The sequence below is a fragment of the Prionailurus bengalensis genome, chromosome D1, assembly GCF_016509475.1.
Source record: "Prionailurus bengalensis isolate Pbe53 chromosome D1, Fcat_Pben_1.1_paternal_pri, whole genome shotgun sequence".
Classification (NCBI taxonomy): domain Eukaryota; kingdom Metazoa; phylum Chordata; class Mammalia; order Carnivora; family Felidae; genus Prionailurus; species Prionailurus bengalensis.
The window spans coordinates 94,086,383-94,114,183 of record NC_057346.1 but is presented as its reverse complement, the minus strand read 5'-3'; the positions used below and the strand labels follow the sequence as shown (position 1 = coordinate 94,114,183).

Genomic DNA, 27,801 nt, shown 5'->3' with positions numbered 1-27,801 from the left:
CCCGCCAGTCCGTGGAGCGCGCACCGCCTCGCCGCCCTTCCTACCCTCTTCCGTGGGCCTCTCGTCTGGGTTTGGCTCCGGCGACTCCGTTCTGCTAATCCTCTGGCGGTTTTCTGGGTTATTTAGGCAGGTGTAGATGGAATCTAAGTGATCAGCAGGACGTGCGGTGAGCCCAGCGTCCTCCTAAGCCGCCATCTTGCCCAGGAAATATAATCTAGACTAACATTTTTAAAGTGAAAATATGGTGTAAGTAGAAATGAACCTGAAAATTGGGTAAGGTCTGGCTTCTAACACTTAATACTAACTGTGTAGCCTTGGTCATTGCTTGTAACTTCTCTAAAAAACATCAGTTTATAAATGTTTAAAAATGATTTATTCCAGGAAGATCCTTTTAAGTTGTCTTGAGGGTTATATAGGACAACACCTGAAAAATATTTTTATACTGTTTTCCTGGCAGCTCAGAGGTAGCCAAACAGAGCTTCTTAAATGAAAACAAAAGCAGAAAATTTTAAAATTCACAAAGGTGGGAGATTATGATTAATTAAAAAGCTAAGTTTCTTTGGAATGTTTTCCCACTACTCCATTTTGAATACAAACAGTAATTCAACATTGCTCAATTCACCAACTTCTCTAGGGGGAATCCTGCTTTCCTGGCAGAAGTTTGATAAAGTTGGTAGCCTACTGAAATGTGGATTGTATTTTAACAAAGGGATCAACAGCTCATCCAAGTCCCTTTGACTCTAGAGGGAAATAACACTTTTAGGTGGAACCTGCAAGATATTTGGACATCTGCATAATGACTGAAATTAGCATAGGTTTACATAGTACACTACTCCATTAGAATTTTGAAGACTTGGAAAGGAACAGAAGGTTGTAAATTTCCTAAGGGAAGGTCTCTGGAGGGTGTGAAGTCTTGAAACAAAATCAGCCCAATGTAAGAAACCTGTTGAGAATGACTGAAAGGACAGGAAAATGACAAATGTGTTTCATTTTTCCTAACAAAAAGTGACCTGTTGCTGCTGGTGTGATATAGTACTCTTTAAAGGATGGTAGTAACAGGTGGCCTCTCTTTGTTCTGCTTGTTGAGAGGTGATATGGTATGAGTCTATTCATTAGATACCTGTAATCATAATTTTCTCATAGCAATACTTGTGTGAGGGGAGAGGAGGAAAATAAGGAAAAGGAAGAAGATGAAATGGTAGAAGATAAAAAGGAAAATAGAGGAGGGGAAGGAAGCAAGAGGAGTTGGGATGAGGTCTGCAAAAACAACAACAGGGAATGTGGAATCTGCTCGATTTTATGGTTTAGCTGTCAAGAGGGTGTGCCCCTAAAAGTTTCTAGACTGTGGGGCCATACGTGGATAGCAGTAATTTACTAATTTACTCTGCCACAGATTCTGAAATCTGCCCAAATTTTCAGCCACACTCTGCATATGAGGATAATGGAAAATCACTCCTGTCCTGTTGGTCCTGACAGTAGAAATTTGTGCTTGAACACACGAGCAAAGGCTGACTTAAGTGAAAAGCTGTCACTTAAAACAGGACAATTGTTTTCTGTAGAGGTGCTCAAAATCCATGGGCAACTGTAGAATATAGAAAAGTGATTCCTCAAATTTCCCCACCAAAGACCCTTCTGTTGCTTTCTTTCTGTCACATGAAACTCGTAATTTGAATTTTTTTCCTACTGAACATAGTCCATGATTTGATGATTCTTAATGTGTTTTCCATATTCTTATTAATCAGTAAGATCTAGCCTTCTGTCATTCCAGACTGGTATTAGAAAACATGATTCCCTCCTTCAGCTGATTTAAATCTAGTCACGCAGACACTTGGCCTTTTAGGTGGCTTTCATCTTATGATGGAGAATGGTAGTCACTGCCTTTTTGCAATATTGAAAATAGCTCATGGTATTGCTTAAGTAGACTAACAAACATACGCAATTATAATATTAGACCAAAAAGGGGAATGAATTCAGACAGCCAACTTCAGATCAGCTAGATGGATAAATAACCTGGTAAGTGAGGTTGGAAAGAGAACTTGGGACCTTCTTGAGCAAGTTTTAATAATTCGCCCCTCACTTTTCTGCCTGCTTTGACAGATGTGTGGCCCATTCTTTTACATTACTAGTCCCAGATAAGTGGAAAGATGCATGGAAGGTTGAATCAGCGAATGTTGAAGCAGGCCCTGCTCCTAGCTGGATAAAAGATTCCAGAGAATCACTCTGTTTCCCTGAGCCCTGGTTTTCTATCTATAAAATGAGGACATTGGGCTGTGTGATCTTGCTATCTTTTTCTATTCTAAAGTGATGTGATTTTTTTTAACATTACTTTCACTGAGCCTCATTTTTCTTATCTGTAAAAATGGGAAGAATGCCTACCTCACAAGGTGACTTTGAGGATTTAAAGATAGCAATTGAGTGCCTTCCCTATACAAATCTACTTGATTCTCGAATTCAGTTATTAAGAGTTTATAGAATGAGTTCAGATAGTGAGAGGTATAACACTGTTTGAATTTATTTGAGTTCAGTATTTCATATAGCAAGTGGTGAGTTTTGGATAGTGAGGATTTATCAAATGTTTTTAGTTCCTGGATATCTATGGAAGCACCTTACATGTATGTAGGCAACACTCAATAAAGATTTCCCCTGGTCTCCTTGACCTTGAGGATAAAGACAGCCTTGTTTAGCTTTGCACCCTCAGCCTGTGGCACAGTGTCTAATAATTAGGAATGTCTGTTTGTGTTTGTGGCCCTCAGGTGAGTCATGGGACCCTGCTGAGTCTTGGGTCCTTTGCCATAAAATGCACTTAACAATGTATATGTCCCATAGAGTTGCTGTAAAGAATGGTACAAGATCGTCTCAAAAAATGCAATAAAATCACATCTCTCATGCACATATAAAATGAACAGATGCTTAAGATTTTATGAAATTTGCAAATCATTGAGAGAACCAGGAGTATTATAATCATTTAAAAGAAGAATTCATAGTCGCCTGGATGGCGCAGCTTCTTGAGGGTCTGACCCTTGATCTTGCCTCAGGTCATGATCTCACAGGTTGTGGGATTGAGTCCTATGTCGGCCTCATCGCTAACTGTGTGGAGCCTGCTTGGGATTCTCCCTCTCCTTCTCACTTCCCTCCCCCAAACAAATATATAAACATCTTTAAAAAAAAAGCAAAGTCCAAAATAAACACACATTTATATATCAGGAGTATTGAAATTGATGTGCAAATATGGGTGAACCTAGCTTCCTCCACAGTGTGCAGAGAAGGCAGCTGAACCTCTCTGCTAGACTGGATGAAATTTGTGTGTTTATAGAAAAGAATTATTTGATTATTTTTTTCTAATAGCTATTTATATTTTATAGAGTTATAGATTCTGTAGAATTCTTCCACAGCATCAGAATCAAAGAGCAGAAGGGTGTGCTAGAGAAAACATAGTTTTCCATTGAAGAACTTTTTTTCCACATTAATAAATCAGATAAATGTAAGTCACTTAACTGGTGCCTAGCATCTAGCTGGACCACCAATAAATGGTTATTTTAAAAAATTGTAATAATGAAATAGTGGCAATGAAATAGATTGAGTGTTTTTGCAGATAACTAATTATATCAGAATTGCAACTCTAGCAATTACTTAGCCTCTTTCTTAGGTTTGAAATTCATCCTCACATATAATTCAGGATTCTGTTCTCCCCGCCTTTTTAAGTTTATTTATTTATTTTGAGACAGAGCACGAATAGGGGAGGGGCAGAGAGAAAGGGAGAGAGAATCCCAAGCAGGCTCCACACCATCAGCATAGAGCCTGACACGGGGCTCAGTCCCATGAACCATAAGATCATCACCTGAGCTGATATCAAGAGTTGAATGCTCAACTGACTGAGCCACCCAGGTGCCCCATCTGTACCCCCTTTTGAACTATAAGCTCTACTATGTGTTTTGTTTTGTTTTGTCTTTTTTAACATGTAGTAAGAAGAGTCAACAATTTAGACATTTCTGTCCGGAGTTATCCTAAGTTTGTGGCAAGGGAACTCTTTCACTGTCCCTTTTGCTTCAGCAAGGGTTCAGTTGTATAAAAAGTGGACTAAATTTTATGGAGTAAAAGTAGAAAATACTGGGACTGTATCTAATTTGCAAATTCTGTTAAGATTTGGGCAAGCTGGGAAGACTTTCTAATTAATACTTTTAACAGTTCTTGGTTGGCTGTAGGGAATAAGTGAGCAATTTGGGGATATTTCTAAAGAGGAAGTATTCCATGTGAGGAGCAAGTGTTTTCTGTGGCTCACTATTTCCTGGAATATGAGGAGATCCATGGAATATTTTATTGCTGCCATAATGATCCTTATAGGTTGGGAGGAGAGGATCACTACAGCTGATGGTCTTATAATATAAACCAGTTAATACAACAGGGTGTTAAATAAGCAATATGGTTTAGATGCACAGGAACTGATTTTGTTGAATTTAGTTACAAGAGTCCTGTGAATCTAAAATCGACATAAAATTTCAGGCCAAAACAATTGTGATAAGGGAAAGAAAATTTATGTGTTTAAGGAATTAGACCATAATTATGAAGTGATAATTATCATATCATGAAATGACATGAAGTTTATCAATCTTACCTTGGAATTTCCCATAACCCAATGACCAAGTCACTCTTTTTATGTATGTATGTATGTATGTATATATGTATGTAGTCTTAGGGCATATTTGGTATACAAAACATTTTGATATTATTTAAACAAAACAAAAAATAATCTATGAGCTTCTCCTATGCCTGAGTAAGGAAAGAGTAAGAGAAGTGGATTCAGGTTATCTAGTCTTAAAATCTAACCTCCTTCTACCTATAAGTCTTTCCCTTATGATCTGAAAAATGTCAGAGAGAGAGCTATAGGTAGTAAGTGCTAGAAAGATTGTTATACTAATTGAATAGGATAATATGTATATAAAAATACTAGTCCAACCCCAGGTTCATGGTAACTTCTCAAATGTTAAATTCCTTTCCACCTTCTGAGGGTATGCGATAACAGGCAGATTTTAGTAAAATCTACAATACTGACTCTCTAATAAATATGTTTTTAGTAAGCTTTTGCCATTCACCTGGTATACTTCTAGTTGTAATTGTAGATACCAAACCACATTGACCTGCAGTGTAGTTTTTAAAAGAGAAAAGCTTTGTTCCCATCACTTTCTATTACAAATAATAAGAATAGTCTAAAAAAAATAGCGTGAGTTATGGATGCTAAAAATCTAAACTGTCAACCAGTATTTATCCAGCATAACATATTCTAAGTATATCCTTTTATTTTGTGTGTGTGTGTGTATGTGTGTGTTTATAGAAGTTACTGGAAGAGCAGAGATAACCCATGTAGATTAACAGAATGGAAACATCCTGAAACTACTCTGGAGTCTGAATAAATTGACCGGATTCAAGTTTCACAAACAAGGAAACTGGTCCATGGACAATTTACCATAGGTAAGTGAGAGGTGTAATTTACTCTGTTAGAATCCTTCAAAGATTCATTGACTGTGGGGCTGTTAATTGCATTTCAGATAATTCTAATATTCCTTTGGTACAGCTGACAGCTTCTCTTCCCTCCCAAACATACACATGTGGATGCCAACATCTGGCTAAATATCTGGCCATTTCATCTTGCTCATTTGGGCTTCAGTCAGTTACAAAAGGAGGAAACGGGGGAAAAAAGTACCCACCTCATAAAACTTTTACTAGCAGTGATTTCTGTGGAGGGGCGGGCGTCAAACTAACTGTTCCTCTAGCAGATGGTGCTTTGCACAGCCTGGGAGTTGTGGCAGATTGGCCTGCCCAGGATTCAGAATGAAAGAGACAACTGATGATGTCCCCCTCCTTTTTTGAAATGGGGGCAGCAGTTAGGTTTTTAATATGGAACAAAGTGTTTGGAGAAGGTAGCCGGCTTTTTATTCTTCCTTTGAAAACCTGGTGAGATTGGAAAGCTTGATGTGGTAACAGCATGAAAATAGTTGCTGTTGGGCTACTGGAAAAGTTGAACTTGTCTAAATGAACCAGTAGGGAAGCATGAAAGTCCAAGTGACTCCTACAAGTGGCAGTTCATGAGCTCGACATGGATTGTGGCATCTCCTTCAGATAAATGTTGTGCCACCAATGGTCAAGACCATTTGAGCCCAGAAGTAAAACCTGTCCAGCTCTGTAAAATGGAAATATGTTCATTCATCTGTGGTGTTTCACTGTGTTGAAGAGAAAAAAATATATAAAGTTATAGTGGCATTAAGCTCCATCTATATGGCAAGAGAGACATTTATACTTGCCATTTTAATTGGCAAATACTTACTTGAATCATTCATGCTGTTTTAAGGGAGAAGTAGAAATGTTATACAAACCTGTAGGAGGAATTGCTCATACATTTTCCTGTTAATATTTAGCTCTCCCTGGGCTGCATGTATAACAGATATCTGTCCTAAATCCATAACTCAAGACTTTCCTGGAATGCAGCTATTCTCTCCTGCATCAACTCCATCACGTTATTTAGATTAAGCTAATAGAAGACATGCTATCTGTCTTCAGGGAGCCCACTTTGTTTTGAGAGTCCCATAAGAACATTAGATATGCAGAAAGTGCTCTCTAAAGATGAGGAGGCAATGGCAAGATAAAGTATCATAGGGGAACATGAACGAATGAGAAAGAAAAGATTTTAAGCTCTTTTTTTTTCAAGTATGCATGATTGCCCCTTTTCTTTGCCTTTAATCTTAATCCTTCTATCTATTCAGAAAAGGAGGTGCTTTTTGCTTGTTTGTTTATTTGTTTTTGTTGTTGTTGTTGCTTTTAGTTTGGATCTTTTATAGGGAAGATAGTCACCTGTAAGTGAAAAGAAAGTTATTCTGGCAACATATGTGAGCCAGAACAGAAGAAGAATGTGAAAACAAGGAGAAAAAAGGGCAGTACTGGCCTGTCTTTATACGTTTGTACTTTTCTCAAAAACAACAGAAAACTTTGCAACTCTACTTCTCCCTGAACTTCTGTCCATCCCCCCCACCACTCTTGTTTCTGATTGTTTTTCTTAGCATTCTCTTTGCCCATTATAACTTGGCCTTACACATAGTCTCACAGCCTCTCTAGCCTCTTTCCCTTTATTCAGCTTCAAACCCTGCTACAAATTGCCTGAATCCATTAGATTGAGCTCCGGAAACAGAAACCATGCCAGTTATTTTAACAGATAAAATTTGGGATGCCTGGGTGGCTCAGTAGGTTAAGCATCTGACTTTGGCTCAGACCATGATCTCAGGGTTAGAGCCCTGCCTTGGGCTCTGCGCTGACAGCTCAGAGCCTGGAACCTGCTTCAGATTCTATGTTTCCCTGTCTCTGCCCCTCTCTTCTCACACTCTGTCTCTGTCTCTCAAAAATGAGTAAGTGTTAAAACGAAAACATAAAATTTAAGAATCATTAACCAGATGGGGCACCTGGGTGGCTCAGTTGGTTAAGCATCCTACTTCAGCTCAGGTCATGATCTCACAGTTAGTTCGAGCCCCAAGTCAGGCTCTGTGCTGACAGCTCAGAGCCTGGAGGCCACTTTGGATTCTGTGTTTCCCTCTCTCTGCCCCTCCCTTACTCACACTCTGTCTCTCTCTGTATCTCAAAAATGAATAAATGTTAAAAAAAAATAGATAAAATTTAACAATCATTAGCCAGATATTGGAGAACTGGAAAGGCAAAAGAGGACCCTGAAGAATCAAACATGTAGTCACTACAGAAGTGGCTACAGTATTCAGGGACAGCAGGAAAGACTTTGAAATGATTAGAATTTAGAATATTGGAGGCGGGGTTTTGCAGACCTGGACTTCAGAAATCTTGGGTGAGAGCATTGTCTGAAAAGTAGAGGAACTTCAGAAGCTCAGGGGTGAGGAGGACTCCACATTGCTAAGATTCATCACTCCAAGAATTCTACCAGCTCCGGGTGCTAGTGCTCCAAGAGCTCAGATTGGGGCCATATGAGCCGCAACTCAGAATTTTGTGAAGGATGCTGTTCAGCCAATATTATACCCTGAAAAACTAGAAGGGACTCAACAGACAGAACTGAGACCACATCTCTGAGGATGGGATACCAGGCAGCTAGTGTTGTTATAGCTCTTGGAGAGGGGGACAACGAGGTTATTTCTAGGAATGTAGAAAACAATGCAAGATGGAACCAACTGCTGTGTAGGGTAATGGTATCAGGGAACAAGTGTTAAGTTCCTTCTTCCCCTTGAACCTTGCAGTTTCCCTTTAGTTCTCTCTCTCTATTGATAGAAATAGGGAGCCCAGTGGCAAAGGGGATGCATTTTGCAAAGACCCAAGCCCCACCTCTCAAAACAGAGGAGGATGGATTTGAATGAAAGGTAGTAATTTAACAGAGCCTAGTAGAAAATACAGACACTTAGGCACCAGGGCTATAAACTGAATAGTTTGCGTTAAAATCAACTAAAAGCATTTGTGTGATTGCCCAGTAGTCCAGGTGTAAAATATGTAGATGTTATTGTTGATGTTTGAATTTTTTTTTTTAATTTTTTTTTCAACGTTTATTTATTTTTGGGACAGAGAGAGACAGAGCATGAACGGGGGAGGGGCAGAGAGAGAGGGAGACACAGAATCGGAAACAGGCTCCAGGCTCTGAGCCATCAGCCCACAGCCCGACGCGGGGCTGCGAACTCAAGGACCGCGAGATCGTGACCTGGCTAAAGTCGGACGCTTAACCGACTGTGCCACCCAGGCGCCCCATGATGTTTGAATTTTTAATGAAGTGTTTTATTCTGGAACAATTGTATGTTAATGTGTGCTTTTAAGAAATAACATGGGCGCCTGGGTTGCTCAGTTCCCTAAGCATTTTACTTCAGCTCAGGTCATGATCTCGCAGTTCATGAGTTGGAGCCCCATGTAGGGCTCTGTGCTGACAGCTCAGAGCCTGGAGCCTGCTTCAGATTCTGTCTCCCTGACCCTCCCTGCTCATGCTCTCTCTCTCTCTCTCTCTCTCTCTCTCTCTCTCTCTCTCAGGAAATGAAGAAACATAAAAAAATTAAAATAAATAACGTGGAGGAATTCTGTGTACCCTGTTCCCCTTTTCCCCTAATGATTAATTATCTTACAAACCTATAGGACAGTAATACAACAAGTATATTGACATTAGTACAGTCACAATGCAGAACGTTTCTTTTTTGTTTAATTTATTTGAATTCAAGCTAGTTACCATATAGTGTAGTACTGGTTTCAGGAGTAGAACCCAGCAATTCATCACTTCCATATAACATCCAGTGCTCATCCCAACAAGTGCTCTCCTTAATGTCCATCCCCCATGTAGCCCATCCCCCACACCCACCTCCACTCCAGCAATTCTCAGTTTGTTCTCTGTATTTAAGAGTTCTTATGGTTTTCCTCCCTCTCAGTTTTTATCTTACTTTTCCTTCCCTTCCCCTGTGTTCATCTGTTTTGTTTCTTAAATTCTACATATGAATGAAATCATATGTTGTGTGTCTTTCTCTGCCTGACTTATTTGGCTTAGCATAATACCCTCTAGTTCCATCCATGTTGTTGCAAATGGCAAGATTTCATTCCTTTTGATTGCCAAGTAGTATTCCATTGTGTGTGTGTGTGTGCGCATGTATATATACTATATATATATATATATATATATATATATATATATATATATACACATACATATATATAGTATATATACATGTATACATATATATGCTATATATATATGTATATATATGCCATATATATATATATGTATATATATGCCATATCTTCATTATCCATTCTTCATTTGATGGACATTTGGGCTCTTTCCATAATTTGGCTATTGATAGCACTGCTATAAATATTGGGGTGCATTTTTATATTCTTTGGATAGATACCTAGTAGTGCAATTGTTGGGTCATAGGATAATTCTTTTTAATTTTTTGAGGAATCTCTACACTGTTTTCCTGAGTGACTGTACGAGTTTGCATTCCCACCAACAGTGCAATAGGGTTCCCCTTTCTTCATATCCTCGCCAACATCAGTTGTTTCCTGGGTTGTTCATTTTAGCCATTCTGACAAGTGTGAGGTAGTATCTTATTGTGGTTTTGATTGGTGTTTCTATCACCATAAAGCCCTTCCTGTTGTCTTTTTATAGCCATACTCACTTCATTCACATCCCCCAACTTCTTCCTTAAGCAGCTGGCAACTACTGATCTCTCAGTTGGTATAATTTACTCATTATAGGGATGTTGTATAAATGGAACCATACACTATGTAGCATTTGGAGTTGGCTTTTTTATAAAACATAATTATCAGGGGTTTCACCTAAGTTATTGGATGTAATACTTAATTCATGTTTTTCAACTGAGTAGTATTTCTGGTAAGGATATACAGTAGTGTGTTTAACCATTCTCTGCTGAAGGATGTCTCAATTGTTTCCAGTTTGGGGCTATTATAAATAAAGTTGCTATAAAAATTAGTGTACAGATTTTTATGTGAACATAGGATTTCATTTCTTTGCCCAGCAGTGAATTGCTGGACTATATGACAGTTGCATATTTAGAGTTTTTTCCCCTTGTTTTTGGTTGCATATTTACAGGTTTTTTTCCCCTAGCTTTATTGTGATATAATTGACATATAACATTGTATAAGTTTAAGGTATACAATGTGATAATCTGATATAAGTGTACATTGTTAACTGTTTACTACAATAAGTTTAGTTAGCATGCTTCATCTCAAATAATTGTGGTGGTGGCAAGCACATTAAAGATCTATCATCTTAGCAACATTCAAATACAAAAAACAATATTGTTAACTATAATCATCATGTTGTACAGTAACTCTCCAAACTTACTCATCCCTTATAACAAAGTTTATACCTTTGGAGCAATACTTCCCTATAACTTCCACCCCAGCCTTGGTAACAGTCAATCTACTATTTGTTTCTATGAGTTCAGTGTAGTTAGATGCCATATAACTGAGATCATATAGTATTTATCTTTCTCTATCTAACTTATTTTCCTTAGCATAATGCCCTCAAGCCTTACCCATGTTATCAAAAATGGCAGGGTTTTTATGACTGAATATGGCATTTTCTTTATCCATCTATTGATGGACACTTAGGTTGTTTTCATGTCTTGGTTACTATGAGTAATGCTACACTAAACATGGGAGTGCAGATATCTGTGCAAGATAATTTTATTTTCTTTGGATATATACCCAGAAGTGGAATTGCTGGATCATATGGTAGTTCTATTTTTAATTTTGGGAGGAATTTTCATAAGTGGCTATGCCAATTTACATTCCCACCAACAGTGCACCAAGGTTCCTTTTTTTCCACATCCTTGCCAACACTTGCTATATTTTGTCTTTTTGATAATAGTCATTCTAACAGATGTGAGGACATATCTCATTATAGTTTTGATGTGCAAAAGGAAAACTGGAAAAAGATCCTCTTACCAGGAAAGGGAGGACAGAGGGAAGGGTGAGCTACCCCAGCCTTCTGGGACATTACATGAAGGACCCACTTGGGTTTGACCCCACCCGGAGACTGGCAAAGCTAAGATGTATAGGGGTAGGTAAGAACAAGTAAGAAGGGCAGTGCTAACAGTATCAACCATGCAGTGGGAGTGATGGTGCTTCTTAGTGACCTGCTCTGCAGAGGACCTCATCAGCTTTTGCCACTAAAGAAACAAGCCTCAGACTGCTATGCATTTCACTAGATTTAACCCCACACATTTTCATGTTTGCAGATACCAGCCATTCTGGGTTCTTCCATGTTCTCTGCCATAGCCTTGGAAGGCTGTGGACCCTGAATCCCATCTGGCAGCCAGCCCTGGTCTTTGTGGCTATACAAGTACAAAATGCCAGCCCAATCCCACTTGATTTTTGCCTTTGTTGGTTGTGCTTTTGGTGACAGATCAAAAAAAAAAAATTGTTGGCAAGACTGACGTCAAGGAGCATTGTCCCTAATTATCTCATTGTAGTTTTTATTTTCATTTCTCTAAAAATTAGTGATGCTCAACATCATTTTTTGTGCTTATTTTCTATATGCATATCCTCTTCAGGGAAATATCTGTTCATGTCTTTTGCCCATTTTCTAATTGGATTGTTTGGTTGTTTGTTTTTTGTTTTTAACTGTTGAGTTTTGAAAACTTTATGTGTAATGTAGGTCCTAATTTTTGTCAGATAAACAATTTGTTAATACTCTCTCCCGTTCTATAGCTTATCCTTTCACCCTCTTAACAAGGGTTCACAGAACACAAGGTTTGAATTTTGATGAAGTGCAGTGTATCAGTTTTTCCCTTCATACATCATGCTGTTAGTGTCCAGTCTAAGAATTTCTTTGCTGGCCACTAGGCCCCAAGATTTTCTTCTGTGCTTTTCCCCCTAAAACATTGATACTTTTACTTATTATATTTAAATGCATGATCCATTTTGAGTTAATCTTTGTATAAGAAGTGAAACTTAAGTCAAATTTGACTTTATTGGCTACGGATGTCCAGTTGTTCTTCACATTGGCATCTGTTGATGGTCTTTTGCATTTCATTTGAAATGTTCCTGAATATTGGTGTAATGAGTAATTTGCTATTGAAATCTGGCCATGTGGGGCATTTTACTATGAGACTCTATATCTTATTTAAACCTTCAGTTTTAGGTGGTGTCTTCTGATATTTCTCCAGCAAGGGAAGCAAGGGTAGAAAGAACATCAGGACAGAGTAGAATTCCACGTTCCCTAATTGGCCTTTGTTGACACAGGAGTGAATGGGGGCCTCTCATTACTTCTGGGCATGAGTAACAGCTCCCCCTAGACTTCCACTGATACTGCCCTAGCTGGAAGGTATAGGAGTGCATGTAACTGCTACTCCCTTAGCCACCACTGATAACATGAGTGGAGGAGTGGCCTCATTACTGCAGAGTGGATGTGAAAGTCCTGACTCTCCACATGCCCAACTCTGATACCATTCCAGCATGTCCCTTTCCCAAGGGAAAGATCCCCTTGTTACTGTTGACTGGAGGAAGTAGTCCAGTCTCCCCAAGTCATTTCTACTGACAGTACAAGGGGGTGCTGCCTGTCAGGGATGATAGTTCTCATCCCTGCCTGGCCTTTTCTGGTACCAACTTAGTGGAGAGTTTGGGGGAGCTTTCATAGCTTGGTGAAGGTGAAGATCTAGGTCCTCACTAGGGTTTTGCTGGTCTGGGTGTGGATAGAGCCACAATTTTTTTCTGTGATGTTTAGCTGGATGAGAGCAACTGTCTTGCAGCTTTCTTTCTGGCTAAGCTGCCTCCTCTTTGTCTTTTGGATAGAGAGAGCAGGGCTTTGTTGTTTTCTCCTCCTTTTCCTCCACCACCACCACCACCACTTTCTTCATCTTCTTCATCTTTTTCAACTATACCTGTCACTATTTCTGGGTTTCTGGTCTCTTCTGTTTCAAGTCTGGGATATATGAAGCAAAAGGAAAATCCACGAACTCTCATCATCATGTCATTATTCAGATCTAAGCTTCCTAGATTGCCTGCCTTCTGCTCTCTACCTTTCAGGTTCTTCTTATGTATTTATTGTTTTACATATAAATGTCCAGGGTTTTCTGTGTGCTTGATGGAGTGAATAGGAAAATAAAAGTATACTCTAATATCCGAAAAGCAGAAGTCCCTTGGATGTATTTTTGATGGATCTGTTTTCATTACTAAATTTGAAATATAATCAAAGTATAACTATGAAGCTGTTAAAAAAAAAAGCAAAACAAAGCACCCCCTCCAAAAAAATCCAACTTTTCACTAACTCCATTCCACTGTATTTGGGTAAGACTGCATATAAACTCATCTTAAAGAGATCATTGTTGGGCCTCTGGGTGGCTCAATTGGTTGTCTCCAATTCTTGGTTTCTGCTCAGTTCATGATCTTGAGGTTCATGAGTTTGAACCCCCTGTTGGGTTCTTCATTGACAGTGCAGAGCCTGCTTGGGATTCTCTCTCCCTCTCTCTCTGCTCCTCCCCTGTTCATACTCTCTCTCTCTCTAAATAAATAAATAGATAAACTTTAAAAAAAGAGAGATAATTGCTTCACATAGGAGTGAATTAAAAATAATTATTGAGGGGCACCTGGGTGGCTCAGTCAGTTAAGCGTTTGACTTTGGCTTGGGTCATGATCTCACATTTTGCGGTTTTGAGCTCCATGTCAGGCTCTGTGCTGACAGCTCAGAGCCCAGAGCCTGCTTCGGATTCTGGCTCTCCCTCTCTCTCTGCCCTCCCCCACTCTCAGTCTGTCTCTCTTTCCATCTCAAAAATAAACATTAAAAAAAAATTTAAAAACTAATTATTGAATGAAGTAATAAATACTAAATGAATTAAACTAATAACTGTCTCCTACATGATAAAGAATATTTTAGGCACTAAGGAAGATATAGATGTCCTGTACTATATACACATCATACAGATCTAACTATCGAGTCATAGAAAAACCATTCCCAGTGCTAAAATAGAAATACTAGCATAACTACAATATATGTTAGGAAGGTGTTTTTATCTCCTTGGAATAAGATGGTGTCTTGTTCCTCTTTGCTGCTGGTGCTTCATGCAGCACATTACTCATCATACATGACTTGCTATAGGAGTTTAGCAGAGGGAGAGAGCATGCTTTGAGTTGGTAGGAAGTAATCTGTCTTATTTTTTAAAAAAAATTTACAGAAAAGGAGTTCTATAACATTTCTAGATAATGTATTCTCACATTTCACATTTCTTTAGCAAGTTAAAGAATTCTTAATGTGAATTCTATTCCTACAAATGAACTGAGGTGCTTATTTTTCTGGTACAAGCAGAAGATAAGCACCTTTCTTCACATACGTACTTTAAGATATTTAAGGTCAAGTGGCCCCACTATTTAATCATACATGTTTTATCCCCAAATACCAACTGCAATAGCCTCATGTTTTGCCATTTATATAGACGGGTGGTCTATGAGTCAAATGTCAATTCCACCCATCCCATTATACACAATAAAAAATAAATACGGTGAATTAACAAAAATAGCAGTATATGGTAACAGCATGATTTAGCACCACTGTCCTTTAAGACAGGCATTAATTCTGTCTTAAACATAACCTAAGGAGGGGCTGTGATTTTCATGAACTGATTATAAAGTCTGTCAGGGTGGATATCACATAAACAATGACCTTCCAGTTTTATAAGGAAGGGACGTTAGCCACAAATATAAAAATAACCCTGACAGAAAGTCAGAAGCACTGCTAACAAATAGTCTAGCATTCCACTTCTGGACTAGTGGATGCGAGAGGCTTAGAGAAACCAGCAAGAACCCTGATGCTAAGAACCTCGATGGACCAGAAACAAACTATGTTTAATGCAAAACAAAGGACTTTCTACAAAAGCAGAAGAGTTCTACTCACTGTTGCGGTTGAAAAGACACCTTTGGGGCCTACATCATAAATACTTACTTAGAGGACATCAACTTTGACTTTGTGTATTGATAAGGCAGGGGTATAACTTAGGGGATTTTCTAAATAATGAATATTTACAAGATCATTAAAAAAAAACATTCTGGTTTTTGTTTGGTTGTCTTCACCTTAAAAAGCTTGCTCTTCAGGTGATAAGCTTTCCATGAATGCCTGGTGCTATAAAATAAATAGAAAGAGTGGAATTTGAAGTATGGTGAGTTTCACTTTGTACAATTTTCGGTAAAGACTAAGAGTCAAGATAGCATATTGAAATAAACAGTCTATATTTATACTTGGCATACCTTGCTTCATGGAAATTCACTTTACTACTTTCCCTATACAGAAAATTAGACTTAGAAATCATACTCTTAAAAAACTTCCAAGAATTTTGGGATGCCTGGATGGCTCAGTCAGTTGAGTGTCCTACTCTTGATTTTGGCTTAGTTCATGATCCCAGGGTCGTTGGATTGGGCCTGGCATTGGTCTCTTCTCTAAGTGTGAAACCTGCTTAAGATTCTCTCTCCCTACCTCTCTCTCTCTCTCTCTCTCCCTCCCTCCCTCCCTCCCTCCCTCTCTCTCTGTCTCTGTCTCTCTCTCTCCCTCTGCCCCTCTCCCCTGCTTGTGCTCCTCCCCTCTCTCTCTACAAGGAAAAAAGAAAGAAAAATCCAAGAATTTGGAACCTGATGGCAGAATTTAATCTGTCATTTGAACTTTGTAGCTGCCACTAATTGAAATGATTAGGATGCTATACAGTATTAGGCATATAGAATGATCTATATTAACAGAAAACTACCCTATTCTGTGGGTTTTAATGTTTACAAAGATTATTAGGTTTTAAAAATTGGCCACATATTAAGTAATTATTTCCTTTTATATATTTTTTATATTCAGAATTAAAATATTATTTAAAATACATCTTGGTATTATCATAAAAAATTTGTTTTATTATTAAAAACTTAGAAACAAAGTAATGGAATAATAATCACTTTTCTGAGGAAGAGAGATTCCTATTATATAACCTATTTAAAATATTGTAGTTTGTTTTTCTTCTTTTTTAAAGACTGCATCTCTGTTTCTGAAGATTTACCCCTTGATATATTGTATTACATCATTTTTGAAAGGACTTATCGCAATGGAGGCAGTAGTTTATGGGAAAAGACAAATCTAAAGTCATGTTTCAAAATCTGGCTTCCCAAACTGGAGTAAAACAAGAGAAGATAGGATTAAAAGGAAATTGACTTGCAAGAAATGACTGGGAAGCCAAGAGCCCATAATAAATTCCTTAATAAAATATGAATTTTATTCTCAGAGCTAAGATCAAGATATAAAAGCTAATAAAGAAATTAAAGACATCAGAAACTAAGTGTCTAAGAGTGGCAGATACTCTGGATTTCTACCCTCCTGAATGTGATCTTGCACTTTTTCTGACCATGTGATACAAGATTTAGCCAATTTTTCTGAGCCACCTTCATGTGACCTGGTTGAGAGCTGAGAGGTGATAGGTAAGCAATGCAGAGAACACAATCAGAGCGATTGCATCTTCTTGCCACATTCCAGCTTATCAAACATAATTTCAGAAGTTTCCAGGTGCATTTGAAACACCTTTTGAATGAAAAATTGGTCCATGTCTCTGAAGTCTCCTCTCCTGCCTGTCCCACTAGGTAAAATCATATTATTGGCAGTACCTCAATTTTCTCAACTTTTTTCCCACCATTGACAAATATGCTAAGTATCATGGGAATACCTTATGCCTGATTTATCACATTTTACATCTTTAAAGCTCCATATTCATGTTACAAATACAATGAAATATCTCTGCAGTAAAGCAAAATGCTTCACAGTGCACATTTACTATTTGAGAAACCAAACCATAAACCAGGAATTTCAAGGCAGTAAAACAATTTGAGACAACCATTCTATTCAACTGAATGGTATGCATCTATTTCAGAGAGCAACCCCTAAATTCAGTGCCTCGCACAGAGAAGGCACAGCAATAACAAATTTTTGAATGAATTGTTGTTTATTTCATACATTTGGAAATAACAAAGTAAAATCAATAGTGTGCTGGAAACCCAGCTACCTGAGAATAAAATAAATAAAAAACATAAAAGCTCTGGTTTTTGGTGGTTTCCTGTTTCTGTGGTGTAAATACTCCCCCTATGGCCTATTTCAATTACCAATATGATGTCAGTGAACACAGAGGTGGGAAGAGATGTGCAGAATATTCTCTTGTAGGCTGGTGCAAACTAGCTTCGGTACCTACAGGTAAGCTCCTTGGCTTGTTTTCATGGGATTTGGCCAAAGAAAATCATGGCATCAGCTTTCCTATTGGTTAATTAGCTGATTTGATTTTGATGGAAACTGGAGGTGGGTCTTTTTCTCAGTAACGATAGCAAAGTGTTCCTTTTTTTCCGGTGGGTTTCCTGCCGGAAGAAGATTGTAAGAATGCCTCCCCAGGAGTTCCCATGCTTTTGATAGCAAATAAAATCTAACGAAGTCCTTGTGGATTTTCCTGAAGTTGAAAAAGAAATCTCTTTAACAAGGGCCACCTACTTTGGGCCTGGAAGCTGATAAGCATGCCTTGAAGAATCCTTATTCTTAGTCACTGTTCCAGAAGTGAATAGGAAAGCCTTAGGCAAAGCACTCTTTTGGCAACATGGTGTATTAAATCTAAGGATTTCTAAAACCCTTCCAATCCCCCATGATGCTGAACTACTTTTGACCTCAAGAATTTTAGTACATAGGAGAGCTACAAAAACCTTAAGAATAGTTTAACTATGGCTGAAACAATCATTCATTATAGAACTTCAATGGACCAGACTCTGTGCTGGACATTTATATGTGTTTGTTTGTTTGTTTGTTTTTTAATTCATGTGCCTTTATATTCTGTGGTAAAAGTAGAAATTCTTTCGCCTAATGAAGGATGAAAATGGCATCCCACAGGTTATTGAAAATAATATTTTAAGGGTGCTCGGGTAGATCAGTCAGTTAACCCTCCAGCTCTTGTTTTGAACTCAGGTCATGATCTCACAGTTTGTGAGTTCGAGCCCCGCATGGGGCTCTGTACTGTCAGCATGGAGCCTGCTTGAGATTCTCTCTCCCTCTCTCTCTGCCCCTCCCCCACTGTTGATCTCTTCTCTCTCTCTCAAAATAAATAAATAAACTTTTTAAAAAGTAGTGTTTTAATAACAACAATGGCAAGCATCATCTCTTTCATATCTACTATGCCTTAGACATTTCACATTTAACATTTTGGTCAAAACTCTTAACATTGTTTCTGTTTTATAGATGAGGTAGATGAGACTGAAATTGAAAGTCATGCATAAGGTCAAGAGCTAATAAATTAGAGAACAGGAGTTGGATCACAAGTCAGTTTTTCTCCAAAGTCATTGGCATGTATGAATTCAGTCATTCCACAAATGTTTACTGAGCACCCATCACGAGTCAGGCATTCTTGGCTTCGGGGATTGAATGGGGAACAACACAAACACAAACTCCAGCTCTACTCAGTCCACATTTTAGCCCACAGAAGCAGTCAATGAAAAACTAAGTACAATGAAATAATATTAAATAACCATTATGTTGGGTGGTGTCACACTCTATAGGAAAATATAAATTAGAGTAAGAAGAAGTAGTATTGGTGAGGAAGCACCTTGCAATTTTAAATGGATAGTCAGAGGAGGCATCACTAAGAAGGTAAGAAAAACCCAAAGGAGGTGAGACACTGAGGCATTCAAATATCCAGGAGCAAAGATTTTCAGGTAGAGGAAACAAGTGGAGAGGCCATGAAGTGAGAGCATGCTCAGTGTATTTGAGGAGCTCCAAAGTCCATAGAGAAGTTAAGAAGAACAAGCAAGGGAGAGAGTGATGGAATTGAGGCACCAGAATGGGAAATGTGGGTTAGGAGGCTGGCTTCCTGTAGGTTCTGTGGTTAAGTGTAGCCTAAAAGAGGTGAATGATGGTACAAGAAGAGAGAACAATTAACAGGCTATGACAATCATTCACGTAAAAGATGGTAGTTTATAACACCATGATGATAGAGGGGCAAGTGGTAAGAATTGATTGGATTCTGACTATGTTTTGAGCATATATAATTTGTGAGATTAGTAAAGATAGGATGTGTAAGAGAAAGAGATTAAGAATAATGCTAATTTGGGGGGTTTGAGTAAATGGAAGCTTCAATTTACATTTAGTGAAATGGGCAGGGAAGAGAGACTTGAGGTGGATGATGAGCTTGTTTTTTTTAATTTTTTAATTAATTTTTAATTTTTAATTTTTAAAATTAATTTTTAAATTAATTTTTAATTTTTAATTTTTTAATTTAATTTTTTTAATTTTTAATTTTTTTATTTTTTCTTATTTATTTATTTATTTTTTAATATATGAAATTTATTGTCAAATTGGTTTCCATACAACACCCAGTGCTCATCCCAAAAGATGCCCTCTTCAATACCCATCACCTCCTCTCCCCTCCCTCCCACCCCCATCAACCCTCAATTTGTTCTCAGTTTTTAAGAGTATGAGCTTGTTTTTAAATGTAGTAAGTTTAAGGGGCGCCTGGGTGGCTCAGTCGTTAAGCTTCCGACTTCAGCTCAGGTCATGACCTCACAGTCCGTGAGTTCGAGCCACAGTCCGTGAGTTCGAGCCACAGTCCGTGAGTTCGAGCCCCGCGTTGGGCTCTGTGCTGACAGCTCAGAGCCTGGAGCCTGTTTCGGATTCTGTGTCTCCCTCTCTCTCTGACCGTCCCCCATTCATGCTCTGTCTCTATCTGTCTCAAAAATAAATAAACGTTAAAAAAAAAATAAATGTAGTAAGTTTAAGATGGAAGAGATACAGGACCAGAATAGTATTATCTAAATTGAAAGTATAATTATAAGTTTCAAAAAGTTAATCTATATGAAAGGACTATAAATGTTGGTTAAGTCTTTTTCTTCATCATTTTCTCAGCAGGATAATATACATATGTCAAGACTAAGATGTAGAGACTGGCTATAATAGGATAGGTGGACTTTGGGCAACTTATTTCATATGCAGAGGAGGGATAGTTGTTGTTGTTGTTGTTGTTGTTGTTGTTTTAATTTGGCTTAAAAAATCAGAGCAAACTGATGTGTGCTTGTAGATACAGAGTTTCTCATGATAAAAAGAAGACTCAAGAGAAGAGAAGATAGTATGGCATGATCTTGCTGAAGTCATTTTTTAAAACCTAAAGGGGCGCCTGGGTGGCCCATTTGGTTAAGCTTCCAACTCCTGATTTCAGCTCAGGTCATGATCTCACAGTTCGTGAGATGGAGCCCCACATGGGGCTCTACACTGACAATGCAGGGCTCTGCTCTGATAGCATGGAGACTGCTTGGGATTCTCTCTCTCCTCTCTCTATCTCGCTGCTGCTCTCTCTATCCCCTGCTCGCTCTCTCTGTCTCAAAATAAAAATAAATAAATGTTAAAAAAACAAAAAGCCAAAGCTTTAGAGTTGTTAAGAACATAAATTGAAGAATCTGGCTGACTGAAAGAGTAATTAACATGGGATATGAGCCATTTTGCTCTGGGGATCCAAACGCTAATATCTGATGCAGGGTTAGGTAAATTCTTCTACCTGAGACTTGAGTGTGGTGTTGTCACATGTTGTCAATGGAAGATGTAAAAAGGCTATGTAAAGAAGATTGTGCCTTAGAGCAATATTCTAAGTGTGCTCACTGCCAAAAGGTGCTTGTTGCACAATATCTTGACCAAGATGAGAGTGAATGGACATGCCCCAAGCAAAGTATGGCCTAAGACATTCTCAGAAATAACACTGGACATTTCATGAAAAAAAGTAATTTTTTTTAATACTCTGAGCAAATTAGGAAGTGTCTCATCCAGACATTATTCAGGGCTCATTTTTTTACTGTCTGGTTGGAGATGCCAAAGATTATTCCTGTTATATGTCCTAGACTACAGCCATCTCTCCATACAACCCTGGTGTGCTGAATGGTGACCTGCCCATCTAGAGGCATTAGGGACTTCTGTGGGAATTTTGACAGTTAAGTTCCAGTGTCACTTCTCTATCCTGAGGCAGCTCCTTAGATGCCATTTTGTTGCTTTCTTATGCTTTATGAATTTAGTTGGTTTTCCTTAACTTTATGAGATGCTGTTAACCTATGCTGTTACCTATGTTATATATGAATTATATTCATAATTCACTCTAAGATGATAATGTTTTCCCTGGTCTAATATTACTTGTTCTTTCTGTAAAAAGGATTTGATGCTCCCACCTCTCCATTCCTTACCCAAGAGCCCTGTTCCTTGGGCTAAGTGTCTTGAGCTCCTGAAATGCAGTCTATTTCAGCTATCCCAGCTACCCCTTTTCCACAACGCACAGAAACATGTTAGCAGCTGGCTGCTGAAATAGATGCCTTGTTGGAGAGTACCTCCTTGGATTTACACACACAACTAGTTAGACAGTGAGCATCAGGTACTGATTATTATGCTTTTCCTGGAGGCAGGGCCATGCTAGATCCTACTAGTTATCCCAAGGTCTAGAGGGTCAATGTTTTGCTGCTAATCTGTGCAGAGGCACACCGGACAAGGCATACTCTCCTTTTCTCACATCTGCTTTTTAGTCATTTATTTTTTTCTCTGTACTTCTGCTTTCAAGTTATAGCCTTTTTCTCAGTATTTGGAGCAAATATTACCTTCATAAACGATCTCCTGATTTTCCCCTATTGAATATGTACTCCTTGGTTTGTCGTTGCATTTTGGTGGACATGTCTTATAGTGTCTCATATATACCTCCTTATATGTGTGTAGATGTTCTTCCCTTCTTATTTGATGATTAGCTCCTTCAGTATAGCTTGAACAAAAAGCATCGCTTAGCTCTCCAAAACCTGAGAATCCCTAGGGCAGCTGAGAAATTTAATGAGACCCATAGGCTGGGAGTCTGGGATGTATTAGAAAAGGCTTAAGAAAAATTTCCCTGTAGACAACTAGCTTTAATTATAATTGAGATTTAAATTCATTTCAGTAATATACATTCACTTTTGGTACTCCAGCTCAGGGTTGTAAATTGTATCATGGAACACCAGGGTGAAATGGGCAAGAGAAGAAAGGGCTGGTAAATATTAGCAGGCTATTAAAACCATCAGTTTGATCTATTTTATTATTATATTACTTGGATGAATAGGGGTGTTGGGAATCTTTTTGCAAGACTGCCTTAGGACTTGAGAAAAAGTCTATGAGCCAAAGACTAAAGACTTTCAATTTATAGCAATGTGATAACATAAATAGCCATGGATCCCCTTCCCCTTTAAAAACTTATCTAGAGTGAGATCAAATGAATCTAAAGGAATAGAATCCATATTTTGTTGCTAGCCACAAACATTAATAGAGAGCACTTATTTCTAAAGCAAACTATGTCCAAGTGTTGGTATAAACAACCTAGTTTTAAGACTTAATGAGAATGTTGCATTTTACTCCACATATATGGTGCTAAGCCTTAACTATTTAACTCAGGTGGTTTTTATAGGTCATTTGAGAAAATAACACACTTATTTAATAAAGCCTATAAGCCTGGAAAACAACTTGCTTTCATCTGTAATAAACTGAAAGATGCATTGATTATATATATATATATATATATATATATATATATATATATAGTCCTAGTATCTTCAATCAAACTCCTTTCAGCATAAGACATAAACACAACTTCAGTGGCCCTTAGGTTAAAACCACTGAGAATTAGGAATCATTATGGAAATTACACTCAGTATGCACTGTTTTCCTACAATTCTCCATCCTTTATTATTCAGCCATTCTTTATTCTGAAAGCCTCCACTTCAGAGGTTTGTGAAATCCAGAAAGAAGAAGAAAAAAAAATTTGGCAGTCAATTGTGAGAAATAGGTATTCAAAGCATGACTATGACCTAGCAATATACTCTACCCACAACTGTATACAGGAAGGAAGACAGGAACATACATTTATAAGTGCTATTATTTACCCCGGTTTTACAGACAGTTCATTTAGTCTACAAAATGAACTTCTAATTTAGGAATTAAAAAATAGGAATTAATTTCTCTATTTTTTTAGTTTTTGTAACTTCATTGATTTTTCTGCCTACAAAATACTCTTTCAAAATCAAAATTAAAAAGTCAAATTTCCCTATTACTACATATCGCCCAAATCATGTTATTTATCTATTTCTTCTCCTCATTTTGTAATAGAGGTAACTGGAGCTCAGAAATGTAACTTGGCCAGGCCATGATTTAAATCACAGCTTTTTATTGCAAAATCCATAATAGGGGTGTGTGTGTGTGTGTGTGTGTGTGTGTGTGTGTGTATTCCTTTTACATTCTATAAACACTTCACATTCTGTAGAAAAAGATGACTTCTCTTCTTCAGCTTGAAAACAGTCTTTGAACCCTACCTGATCATTTATTCATTTGTTCATCCATATATTCATTCGACAACTAATGTAGTGAATATGATTAAGAATTAGAAAAGTAAATGACTTAGGAAGTGGAACAAGGAGATAAAGTGGTTGAGAAAGAGGAGCAAAGTCACCTCAATAAAGAGAAAGGGATTGCATTTCAATTACAGAATAAGGAGCTCAGTCTGGATTAAAACAAATTTCCATTCTAAACCCTCTGTTCTTAAAAACTGCACAACATGCTTCTTACCTCTGATGAGCTCATTTAATCTATATGTTTCCATGAAGGTTTTCATTACTAAAGCATCTTCATTGCTCATCCCCTCTAGAGTCACAAGCCACTGGAGGGGGAAATCAATACTTGATAAATACACATTATCCTGAGTGTTGGATTCAAAGATAAAGAAGAGGAAATCCCTGATTTTGTCCGAGTCCAGTAAGGAGAACCCTCCATGGCACTTGTATGTGAGGCTTTGCAACAGCTTCTTCAGATCATAGAAGAGTTATAGTTGCCCTCATATTGAGTATACTCTCAATAGTATGTAAGACTCCATCTAAAATACAGACTGTCTTCCTGTCTGTGTCCCCACTTCTTGGTTCCATCCCTGAATTCCTTTCATCCTTTCCCACAAAGATTGAACTAATTCTGGTTCCTCCCAAAACATGGACATGCAGCCATCAATAGAAAAAGAAGAACCACCTGCATGGGAAGCATCAGGAAACAGTCTCATCCTTCTCCTTTCTTCATGACCCAGCAACGTTTCAGAAGCTTTGGTTGAGTTCTCTGGATTGCACATGGTTTTCTGAGTTATTTTGAATGTGTACCTATTGAGATGTTCTTTTTACCAATTCAAGAATATGTCACCAGCCTGAGAGATCACAGAAAATATTTCACTTTTGAGTCTGGGCCAGCCTTGTCACAAATGAGCACCTAATGTTGAATTCATCCCCCGATACTTAGCTGTATTTTCCCTGAATACAAATCCATTTAACAAATATTTTTCGAGAGGCATTAGGTAGTAGAGACAGCAGAGTAATTAAATGAGGTAGCTCTGGGATACAGACCTAGAGCTGCCATTTACCAACAACATAACCTTGGCCAATTCCCTTAGCTTCTCTGAACCTCAATTTTCTTTTGCATAAAATGGCATTAATAATACCTGCCTCAAGTTGTTGTCATGAAGATTAAATAAAACAGTATTTGATAAGAGGCATCATTGATAGTTTTGTGTTAAGTACTAGTTGTGAATTATGGTAATAATATATCACATTCTATATTTGCCAGTAAGGCCATTATAGGGCTCCTGAAACTCAAAAAATTATATTTGGGGGCAAATATGTTTACATGTTTGACATAACTGGCAAACAATAGAAGACTGATATGGTCAAGTGATTCTGGGCTAGTTAAATTCAGACCCCAGACAGTACTTCTGAAATGATGTTCCAGGTAGATATTTTTCTAACTCTACCTTGCCAGCACTACATTGCAGTAAACTTGATGTGACATTCCTGCAATATATTATGTGTTAAGGAGGAGTCAGGATGCAGTGAGGGAAGAAGAGAAATGAAGAGTCTAAAAACTTTCTGCAGCCTCCCATATGCAAATAACTCAATGTGCTATTAGGGGAAAGTGCAACAGAGCCAATGTTCCCAGTGTAAAGCTATTGCCTTTCCTATTTTGCAGCCATATGTCTGTCACAATATTGAGCTGTCACATATTGAGATTGCTAGTGTGACATCTTCATCAGTTTCAACAGATTCCAGCTGAAAACAGCTCCAGCAATTACAGGGGCACCACCCTCACTCCGCCCTCCAGCTCCCTAGAAGCTTAAGAAAATCTGTGTTCTGTGCTCTGGACACATCTCCAGTGTGATTTAAGATTTGTGGGCATCAGCCAACATTTGGCATACATAAAAAAAAAAAACCAATCAGCTTCATCTCCATTTTTAACTGTGCTAAGAGCCCAGAAAAGAGCATCGGATAGGCAGGAGTCATAGTCCAGCTCATTTTAGAGAGTGGAAACCAAAGCTACTTTCTCCCTGTGGTGAAAGTGTGCATCAGGCATTCAGGAGATGGATTAGGGAAGTCAGAAAACTCTCCCATTATTCTCCAGAGGAAGCATAGTAAATTCTTTTCTCTCCTTTTAAATGGCTTATATTTATTTTTTTATATCATTATTATTTCACATTGAGAAATTACTCACAGAAATGGAATTTCTTTTAAATTTCTCTGTTTCAAGATGCACAGAAACTGTGCCCCCAAGGAAAATGAGCGTATTCATGAGTGGGCTATGAAAGTAGAAAGCACATTTCATATCATAAAAATCTCTGTCTGTTACAAAGTGAAATAGCTTGGCATTGTGAGAGGCTATTGGGAATGTTAAGATCCCTGATGCTTTGGTCATTGTAGCCAGAGTCCACTTGAGATTTTGAAAGGCAAGCAGCCACAGAACTGAATTTGGCTGTATTTTGGTAAGAGTAATAATCAAAGGATCTGATGGTAGTTAAATAACATTGAGATATTGTTTTGTACCAGTCTGAAGTCAAAATCCCAGTTTAACCACTTTTGTTTTATGTGACCAGAGATAATTTGTTTAACCTTTCTGACATGCAGTATTATGAACTACCATAATTATAATGATGAACTCATGTGGTAATGAGAAAACATACTCCATATAGCACTGTTCTGGTTGCATAAAGCAACTATATGAAATGGCTAGGTCAATGCTTGCTACATAATAAGCTCACAGTGAACGGCAGCTAGTGGCAAAAAGGGTAGTAGTGGTAACTTGGCTATAAAAAAAAACAAGTCATAAAAATACAGGAATGTATTAAAGTTCTGGATCTTCACATCATATCTGATCTTAGTGAGTTGCTGTTGTTGTTGTTTTCCATTGTGATTCTTGTACTTGTCCTTTTTGGGAAAATGTTCATGAGGTTCTCTTAAATATGGTTTTGACTTTGTCCAAATGTTAGAACATTCACAATAAGAATGCATTATAAACTTCAAAAAATCTACAACCAGAGTTTAAAAAAAATACAATAAAACCTTGTTTCCAAATGAGACATGAGAGATACTGGTGATTTTAGTATTGAGGAAACATTTTAGAGGAAAGACCTACTTTGATGTCTGGTATATTACCATCAATTATACTAACTAAAGTTTTAAAAATGCTCCATACATATATCTATTTGTATATCTCTATGGATGGTCATAGACTCTACAGAAACCAATAGAATATTTTCATCAAATAGAATTAAAAGCAAATGCTGCCCTACTACTAACCTCTATAATCTAAATTGCCGTGAGCAGATGATTCATCCTGACATGGAAAGGATCAATGAAGTCAATACTATCCCATTTGCATGTGGGTGAGAAATCTGTACTCTGTCAAATGGCCATATTCAGTGTCTTCAATCGAAGTTGAAGTGACACAGGTGAGGGACTTAACAAGTAAGTGAGTGTGACTTAGAGTGAATCCATTTCTGTCACTCCAAGTGTATTTCCTGAAGCACATGTCTTTGGTGCCTAGCTTTCTCTTCCTTCATGTAAGTTACTTCGACAGACAGATACAGGCCTTAGTTTGGAAAAAGAAAGCATAGAATTAGGTAGGGAATGTGGAAACAATACTTAACTTGTAAAAGCCACACTAAATGAAAAATCCAGCCTGGGCACTTATGGGATATTTGGTCAAGGACATCAGAATCTCTTTCTATAAACACTTGGTTGGGATGGTCACAAAATAATGTTTGTGAGGAAAGGGAATAGCTACCACTATTACCAATATAAATAAATATTGGGATGGCCACAAAATAATGTTTTTGAGGAAAGGGAATAGCTACCACTATTACCAATATATATATATATATATATATATATATATATATATATATATATACATAATTCAACTGTGCTGAAGTGCTTTCCCCATGGGTCTTATACTCTAAACAAGCTGAGTTAGGT

The 27,801-nt window shown here is 37.8% G+C and overlaps 1 protein-coding gene across 2 annotated transcripts in view; it reads left to right on the top strand.

Annotated features, from left to right (window-relative positions):
* The window catches only part of LRRC4C (leucine rich repeat containing 4C), a 1,209,844-nt gene that overhangs the window by 729,461 nt on the left and 452,582 nt on the right, over positions 1-27,801 (top strand). For both annotated transcript variants that reach the window (XM_043580988.1, XM_043580986.1), the window contains one exon: positions 5,330-5,466. The gene's annotated coding sequence lies outside the window, so the exon portion shown is untranslated. The remainder of the gene's footprint in view (positions 1-5,329; positions 5,467-27,801) is intronic.